Genomic DNA, 9,873 nt, shown 5'->3' on the forward strand with positions numbered 1-9,873 from the left:
ATTGGTTAGGCCACTCTTTGGAATACTGCATACAAGTCTCTTCTCCCAGCTATAGGAAGGATGTTGTGAAATGTGAAAAGGTTCAGAAAACAAATTACAGGGATGTTGCCAGGTCTGAAGGGTTTGAGTTGTAGTGAGAGGCTGGGCTGTTTTCCCTAGAGTGTCAGAGGCTGAGGGATGACCTTATAGATGTTTATAAAATCATGAGGGACATGGACAGGGTGAATAGACAAGGTTCTTTACCTGTGGTGGGGGAATAGAACTAGAAGGCATAAATTTAAGGTGAGAGGGAAAGATTTAAAAAGGACCTAAGGGGCAACTTTTTCATGCAGAGGGTGGTGCTTGCATTGAATGAGCTGCCAGAGGAGGTGGTGGAGGCTGGTATAATTACAGCATTTAAAAGGTATCTGGATGAGTATCTGAATAGGAAGGGTTTAGAGAGATATTGGCCAAGTGCTGGGAAATGGGACTAGATTAATTTAGGCTATCTAGTCACCATGGACAAGTTGGACTGAAGGGTCTGTTTCTGTGCTGTACACCTCTATGACTATGACTGGTGAACTGTGGTTCACCACCGGTTCTGTTACCTTTGAGTTTTTATCATTGAGGAGGCTTTTGGTCCATCAAGTCCATGCTAATTCAAAATATAGCAAATGTCTTCCACAGGTTAATGCTTGTAATCTTTCAAATTTATTTCCTTCAAGTCCCAAACAAATCACTTTATTTCTCATTTGTCAAACATTCTGCTTCCATCACCCTTGTAGCGTGCAAGTTTCTTTACCATGAAGTCCATATCGCCTCTCCCTCTCCCATCTGCCAAAATGGATCAGCTCACACTTTTTAATATTAGATTCTACTTGCCATTTGTCTGCACATTCTGCTCACTTATCCATGTCCTTTTGTAAACAATGTTTAGCACCCTCAACTTTGATATCATTGTCAAACTTGTTTATAAATGCTGCAAGTCCAAAACAAAACAGAAAAGCTGGAAGAACTCAATGAGTCTACATTTGTGATGAAAGATACAGAGTTATCATATTAAGAATCTTCTTCAGAAACAATGCTGGAAGATCTGTTGGGTTTCACATCACTTTTTGTTTTTATATTCATAACCTTTTTCCACGTATGGAGTCAGCTATTACGAGGGGGCATAGCTTTAAACTAAGGGGTGGTAGGTAAAGGACAGATGTTAGGGGTAGATTCTTTACTCAGCGAGTCGTGAGTTCATGGAATGCCCTGCCAGCAGCAGTGGTGGACTCTCTCTCTTTATGGGCATTTAAACGGGCATTGGATACACATATGGAGGATAGTGGGCTAGTGTAGGTTAGGTGGGCTTGGAATGATGCAACATCGAAGGCCGAAGGGCCTGTACTGCGCTGTATTTTTCTATGTTCTATGTTCTATGTTCTACTCTCCTCTTGATTTCTCTGATCCCTCCTGCGTTGATTGGAAGATTTTGACAAGTCCTTCCACTTCTTTGATCAAACCATTTGGATTAGAGACACCCATTTTTGGTTTAGATAACCTTTCCAGTACATCTGGCTTATCAACTAGATCCTTGCTTATCCTTGCTATCAAGTCTTCCCCCATGTATAAGAATGACCAGAAGGTTGTGGGTTAAAATCATATTTCAGAGATTTGGAGAAACTAAACAGTTTGATACTACAGCTCAGTTAATGAGCAATTTTGCACACTTAGAGATGTCATATTTTGAACAAGATGTAAAACTGATCTATTCTTACATATTAAGCCAAAGACCCGATGTTACTGTTCAGAGGAGAGAGGGATAGTATCCAATTATTCTTCATCTGGGCCACTTTAATTAAAAAATAACAAGATTCACTTTGTCATTTATCTTGCTCCTGTTAGTGAAGCCTTGCTGTGCAGAAATTGTCTCTCATGTTTGAATTGAATTGAATTTATTGTCACGTGTACCGAGGCACAGTGAAAAGCTTTGTCTTGTGAACAGTACAGGCAGATCACAGAGTTAAGTAGTATAGATAGTAAATAATAGGTAAACAGCGGCAAAAACAAAAACACAGGTACAGGCGAATGTTAAGAATTTGTGAGTCCATTCAGTATTCTGACAACAGTAGGGTAGAAACTGTTTTGAAACCGGTTGGTGGATGTGTTCAGGCTTCTGTAGATGGTAGAGGTTGTAGAAAAACATTGCCAGGGTGGGATGGATCTTTGAGAATGCTGGCGGCCTTTCCTTGACAGCGGGCCTGGTAGATGGATTCTGTAGATGGGAGGTTGACCTTTGTGATTGTCTGGGCCGAGTTCACCACTCTCTGTAACCGTCTCCGATCTTGAATGGTACAGTTGCCAGACCAGGTACTGAGACATCCAGACTGAATGCTCTTGATGGCACACCCATAAATGTTGGCAAGGGTATACGCCATCATGCCAAATTTCCTCAGCTGCCTGAGGAAGAAGAGACATTGTTGGGCCTTTGTAACCAGTGCATCCACATGAAGAGTCCAAGAAAGCTCGTTGTGGAAATCCACTCCAGGAACTTGACACTCGCTACTCGTTCCACCTCTGTGACCACATTATAACAGTGATTACAACTCAAAAATACTTTGGTGGTTGCAAAGTGTTCTTAGATGTATAGATTATTTGAAATGAGCACTAAAGATGCCATTATCTGCTTCCTGTTAGCTTCTCGAGAAACCTGGCTGAAGTGCCGATGCTCACAGTGCAGAATTGCACCAATGTTTAAACAGGACATGACTGACAAAGTGAGAAGCTGTTTTCCCTCAGTGGCCATAACAAAGACTTTCAAAGATCAAAATCACACAACACCAGGTTATGGTCCAACAGGTTTAATTGGAAGCACTAGCTTTCGGAGCGACGCTCCTTCATCAGGTGATTGTCAACCACCTAATGAAGGAGCGATGCTCCGAAAGCTAGTGCTTCCAATTAAACCTGTTGGACTATAACCTGGTGTTGTGTGATTTTTAACTTTGTACACCCTAGTCCAACAACGGCATCTCCAAATCAAAGGTTTTCAATTCTTTTTAGCCAGCAGCTATCAGTTGAAACATAGGGCCAGTCAAACTTAAGGAGCAGCCTACAAGATTTTCTTGAATAAAAGAAGACTATTTTACTTAGCAACCACGAGAAAAACAATCACACACATACACACACACATACATACACACACACACACACACACATACACACACACATACATACACACACACATACACACACACACATACACACATACATACACACACACACACACACATACATACACACACACACACATACACACACACATACATACACACACACACATACATACACACACACAGACACACACACACATACACAGACACACACACACATGCACAGTCACACACACATACACACACATACATAAATACACACACAGACACACACACATACACGCACACACACACATACATACACAGACACACACGCACATACACACACACACACACACACACACGCGCGCACACACACAAAAATTGGTGTAAAAGCTTAACAGTTCAGGCAGTATCTGTAGAGAGAAATCAGAGTTAATGTTTTGGGTCCGGTGACCCTTCCCGAGAACAGAGCACACACAAACCGAGGTATAATATTTAAAAGTGTTTGATATGAAAAAGAATATGCAGTGTAAAAGTCCTTAGAGTCCTTGACGTGTTAGATTTTGATCTGAGATCACAATTCTCTAATTGATAACTTGTTTCCTAAGCAGTAACAAAATCTGTAGATTTCCTGGAGTTCTGAGTAAATGGATTTTTCTTCAATTTGCTGTTTCAAATGGCTGACAGAAACAATTAATATAGATTGATTGTTATCACATATACTGAGATACAATGAAAAGTGATGTCTTGTGTGCTATACAGACAGATTATACCATATGAGGTACTTGAGGGTAGCAGAACAGAATGCAGAGTACAGTATTATAGCTGCAGAGGAGAGATCAGAATTGATATTTGAGAAGTCTATTCCAACGTCTGATAACAGTGAGGAAGCAGCTGTTCTTGAATCTGTTCAAAAGTGTAGTCAAACTTCTATATCTTCTGCCCTATGGGCGAAGGTGGAAGAGAGTATAACTGGGGTGGGAATGGTCTTTGATTATGTTGGTTGCTTTCCTGATGCAGCTGGAAGTATAGAAGGAGTCAATGGATGGAAGGCTGGTTTGTATAATGGACAGGGCTGTGTTCACGACTTTGTAGTCTCTTGCGGTCTTGGGAAGAACAGTTGCTGTTTTTCATCCAGGTAGGATGGTTTCTGCGGTGCATCTATAAAAGTTCCTTGTGGAGATGCCAAATTTCCTTGGCCTTCTGAGGAAGTAGAGGTGTTGCTGCGCTTTATTGACCATCGCATCAACGTGGGTGAACGAAGACAGATTGTTGGTGACCGTCCCTCCCAGGATCTTAACACTTTCGACCATCTTCCACCTCAGCAGCAATGATGCAGGCAGGGCATGCCCTCCAGTAAAAAATGAGGTCTGCAGATGCTGGAGATCACAGCTGAAAATGTGTTGCTGGTCAAAGCACAGCAGGCCAGGCAGCATCTCAGGAATAGGGAATTCGACGTTTCGAGCATAAGCCCTTCATCAGGAATGAGAGAGAGTAGCCAAGCAGGCTAAGATAAAAGGTAGGGAGGAGGGACTTGGGGGAGGGGCGATGGAGGTGGGATAGGTGGAAGGAGGTCAAGGTGAGGGTGATAGGCCGGAGTGGGGTGGGGGCGGAGAGGTCAGGAAGGAGATTGCAGGTTAGGAGGGCGGTGCTGAGTTGAGGGAACCAACTGAGACAAGGTGGGGGGAGGGGAAATGAGGAAACTGGAGAAATCTGAATTCATTCCTTGTGGTTGGAGGGTTCCCAGGCGGAAGATGAGGCGCTCCTCCTCCAGCCGTCGTGTTGTTATGTTCTGCCGGTGGAGGAGTCCAAGGACCTGCATGTCCTCGGTGGAGTGGGAGGGAGAGTTAAAGTGTTGAGCCACGGGGTGGTTGGGTTGGTTGGTCCGGGCGGCCCAGAGGTGTTCTCTGAAGCGTTCCGCAAGTAAGCGGCCTGTCTCCCCAATATAGAGGAGGCCACATCGGGTGCAGCGGATGCAATAGATGATGTGTGTGGAGGTACAGGTGAACTTGTGGCGGATATGGAAGGATCCCTTGGGGCCTTGGAGGGAAGTGAGTGTGGAGGTGTGGGCGCAAGTTTTACATTTCCTGCGGTCGCAGGGGAAGGTGCCGGGGGTGGAGGTTGGGTTGGTGGGAGGTGTGGATCTGACGAGGGAGTCACGAAGGGAGTGGTCCTTGCGGAACACTGATAGGGGAGGGGAGGGAAATATATCCTTCACTCTACTTCCTGAAATAATGACCAACTCCTTTGTTTTGCTCACACTGATGGAGAGATTGTTGTCTTCACACTATGCCACTAAGCACTCTTTCCCCTCTCACCTTAGACCTATGCCTTCCATGGTCAGCTGGAAAAGGGCAGAGGCTGATGATACCCTAAATGGCAGTTTGTATATTGATATAAAACCTTATGGACATTAATTGTAGCATACTTCTGGCACTCTTCACCCAGTCACAATTGCAGGTAGGTGTGGCTCATGCCTAGTTTCATGAAGGACAGCCCTCCCTTACTAACTTTGTGTACAAGTCCACTATAGAAGTGATTGGATATTTATCCAGCTGTGAGAAGTGATTTACCATTTGCTTAAAATCCCCACAAATGTGAACTGAGCGGTCAGGTTTCACAATCAACACAACCAGTGCTGCCCATTCTGCAAACTGCACAGGTTGGATGATTCCATCACTCTCCAGCCTCCTGATTTCCACCTCCACTTTTGTCTGCAAGGCAAATGGCAAAGCGAAGGCCTTGGAAAATCTCAGGATTGTGTCCTGTTCAACATGTAAAGTATCTTTGGTCCCTTTGATAGCCCCAAGCCCTTCCTGAAACACTCCTGGGTATTTCACTCAGACTTAAATGAAGCAGCCATTTTCTAATCAAAAAATATTGAGCCAATCAAGTTTAATCTTTCTCAGCCAATTCCTTGCTTTGGACATGAGCCCAAGCCTTTTACTACCACCTGTACCCTCTGTTTCTCATAGAAGACTGGAACCGAAGTTATACCCTTAATCAGCAATGGTTCCCCACTGTACGTTCTCAGTGTGGCTGAGGTCTTGTGCAAGCTTAAAGCTTGAAGTCCCAAGCAAATCTTGTTAAAGATAACTTCTGCAACCACAGATAGTGTGTATTGATCTCTATAGGAACCGGGTGACCATTTAAACAAACCTTAATTTTAATTGGCACCGATTTGGGCAACATTAAACAATTTAATTGTTCCAACCCACATACAGGGACTTTCCAGGGTGTGCACTCTCCTGGGTACCGGCCTATGAATTTTCCTACTCTGGTACCTCATTTTTTACTCGAAGATTTTAACCTACTCTGGTCAGGCCTTGTAGGACTCCTTTGTGGCTTGTGTCCACATACTGCAACTACAATGGCTTGCTGGCTTAGATCCTGAAGGACTGTGAGGCTCTGCTTTGCTGTGGGGTTCTGCTGTGGGTTGGTCTATGGTCCCTCTGCTCAGGACATGCCCTGCTTGAGGATCTGCAACTGCCTACACTCACATGTTCCCCAAGCTCAGTCAGACAGGAGAGGGAGTCCACTTCCATTGGGATGTCTTGTAGTTCCCAAGGTCCACTGGCTACATTTTCTAATGACGGAGTGCTTGTTTGAAGTCCAGTTGGGCATCAACTAATAGGCGCTTCTGCAAGGTTATATCATTAATCCCACAAACCAAACAGTCTCTTAGCAGCTCATTCAGGGTTAACCCAAAATCACATGCCTCTGCCAGTGGTCATAAAATCATCAAAAATACCGATACAGATTCCTTCAGTTCTCTACCAGCTGAATAAACTGATAGCATCTCAATATTTGAGGATGCTGGGGGTCATAATATTCCTTAACCGATTCTGTTAGTCTTGGAAGGTTTTAGTGTCTGGTGCCTTTGGGAAAGTTATAACAGAAAATGCTGCAGGTCAGAAGGATTACTGGTTGCTTTTCCTCAGTTCCAATGTCATTTCCCCCCCAAAACATTGCACTACTTCCACATACTGGGCCCAGTCTTTGCCAGAAGGATCAAATGGGTCAAGCTCCCTCAATAGATGTGTGATACCAGAAATGCTTACCCCAACTCCAAGATGACAAGTGAAAGTTTTTCAGGCATGTCCTGTGTTCTCCCATTGTCACTGGAAGTACTGCATGGAGGCTGGTGTTCTGTCACCAACTCACCATTTATTTACAAGTGCAAAGTACACTGGCTGTGGCCAGCCAGCTCAGAGTCAGTCATCAACTCAGGAGAATCTAATCTTCTGGTTATATATTTTTTTCCCTTAACACTGCCGGCCTACACATGCAGGGCATCTTCTGTTTATAGACACGGAACATCTTCAGCTTATACACAGAGCATCTTTGGCCCACACACACAGAGCATTTTTGGCCTACTCATGGCACTGTTGGCCCATGTACAGAGGCCAGGTCCGAGGCCTACATGCTGAAACAAAGGCACAGGCTGAGTCCCATCACCAAGCCACCCTTTATTTACGTGTGCATAGTGCATTGGCTGTCGTCAGCCAGCTCAATGTCAATCCTCAACTGAGGAGATTCTAATCTTTATTGGTCAGACAAGGCTTTTCTGATTGCTTCAGTTAACAACCCCAATCAAGAACCTTGTAACTAATGAGGTCCACTTGGTTCCAATCACTGCATTTAGTAAATAAGATTTTCCTGGTCTAAGTTGCAATTTCCGTTACTGATTTCTGGCTCTATACCTTTTAATATTTTATACTTCAGTGATATCCTTCTAACTGTATCTTCTCATGTTGGAAAGTTGATTCTTTTCTTCTTCCCATAACACATTTTTACATATTTCCCTTTATAGTCAGGATCAATGATTCATTTGCTGACTTGGAAAAAGTATATTGTAAATGATTGATCCATTTATTGTAAAACTTAAGGATACTCCACATTTGTCAATTCTACTGGTACAGCACTGGTCAATTTAACATTCTATTCACTTTCATCCAATTATTCTATCAGATTGTCCAGACATTGAAATTGCCATTTGCTTTTTTGTATTTAGGCTCCTCTAAGTGTTAAATCATACTTTTTACCTTATGGGCTTACATCTACTAGAATTTGGTTTTAAAGGGATCTAAATTCTGTGCATATGTGATCTGGGATGTGACCTTTGAATTGTGCCCATTGATATCTTTCACCAGTGATCATACAGGATAATATAGAATCAATGGGAACTCAGCTCTCTTACCGGGAGTTGATGGGCACCTTTACCAGTATGGACACATATCAGGTTGCTGATTGCTACTGGACCTATGCCCAAACACATTTCATGCAGGTAATTTTTTATTAACAGTACAAAGGAGACTCTATTTCTTTGGTTGTGATTTGAATTTGGGTTCTAGAGGTGAAAGAAGCACTGTATGTTGCAACACACGCTATTACTTAACCCTTAATTGTCAGTGCAGGATATACCAACACATTATGCCATCGTGGATCATAGGTTGCTATTGACAGTATTCTTGTTTTTACCTCATTGACAGTATTGTAAAGCAGCACATTATTATTCATTCAGGTAGATGGATGTCACTGGTTGGCTTAGCATTTGGCTTCGTCCTTGTGAAGCTGGTGTCTGCTAGTGGTAGCTGCGTATCTTTCAGCTGATGCCTAGACTGTAATGAGTATGATTTTCCATCATCATAACCAGTGGTTTGTTATAGCTGAATGGAAACCAGTCTTATTTTTGGACCTTCTGAATAAGACTACATTTGTTGGAACCTCCAATGTAGCCATCTTACTCTGAAAATTAATGAATAAATAAATCTCCAGCATACAAAAGCAAGTTTCAGGTTGATAACCTTTCATCAGAAATCTTGTCTAACTTATAGTGATTGATTTGAAATATTAATTTTGTTTCTCACTTTCTTATTCCACAGATGCTACCAGAGCTGCTGCATGTTTTCAGCACTTTGTGTTTTTGATACAACTTACAATTGCTTGTGAAGTGGGACAATTATTTTTGTGTGACTTTTTAAAAATTTAATACCGCTCACTGTCTGTACAGCTTGGCGTTTTGACTTGTTACAAGAAATGACCAACGATGTGGTACAGATAAATCTAACTTCTGTCCATCAGTCATAACCAGTCTGACAACAGAAGCCACAAATTCTAACCGTCAGGCTGCCTGTCTAGCTGGTTGTCTCAACCTTGCTATGTTTTGCATCATTTATTCCAGTAAGTATTGACTTTGTCATCCACTGAAAGAGATAGTGAAGGCACGTATCACATTCATGGTCTGCCCGTTGCTATTATTTCATCATTCATATTTAGTCACTGCATGTAAGCCTCTCATTTTCATTCTTTCCATTGCAATATCAGATCTAGGGATGAACAGTAAGCCCCAAGCAAGGCAAATTTTTTTTTGTTTAGTAAAACAGAATGATTCCTTACAAAAAAAAATTTAAAAAAATTATAAATATTGCTGTGCTAGCAGACATTCAGGGTTTTTGAGGATTCAATGGTCTGTGGAGTGAATTATATTTCTGATTTTGTTCTCCCTCTTTATCGTAGCGTATGCAAGGTCAAAGTATGTTCTTTTTGTTTAGCCTTGTTTTAATTTCTTTCCTCTAGGAGTTTACAAATCAGCTTCTTATCTTTTTGTTGTTTGTGAGCATTGGCATTTTTTCCTGTTATTTGATTGGGAGCTGGGCCAATAATACATTGAAAGGCAGTCATGATTATCTTTGTTTTTGTTCTCAGGTGGTTGGGAGCAAGTAGGAGATCAAAAATTTAATAATTCCAATAAATT

This window comes from Hemiscyllium ocellatum, chromosome 1, assembly GCF_020745735.1.
Source record: "Hemiscyllium ocellatum isolate sHemOce1 chromosome 1, sHemOce1.pat.X.cur, whole genome shotgun sequence".
Classification (NCBI taxonomy): Eukaryota; Metazoa; Chordata; class Chondrichthyes; order Orectolobiformes; family Hemiscylliidae; genus Hemiscyllium; species Hemiscyllium ocellatum.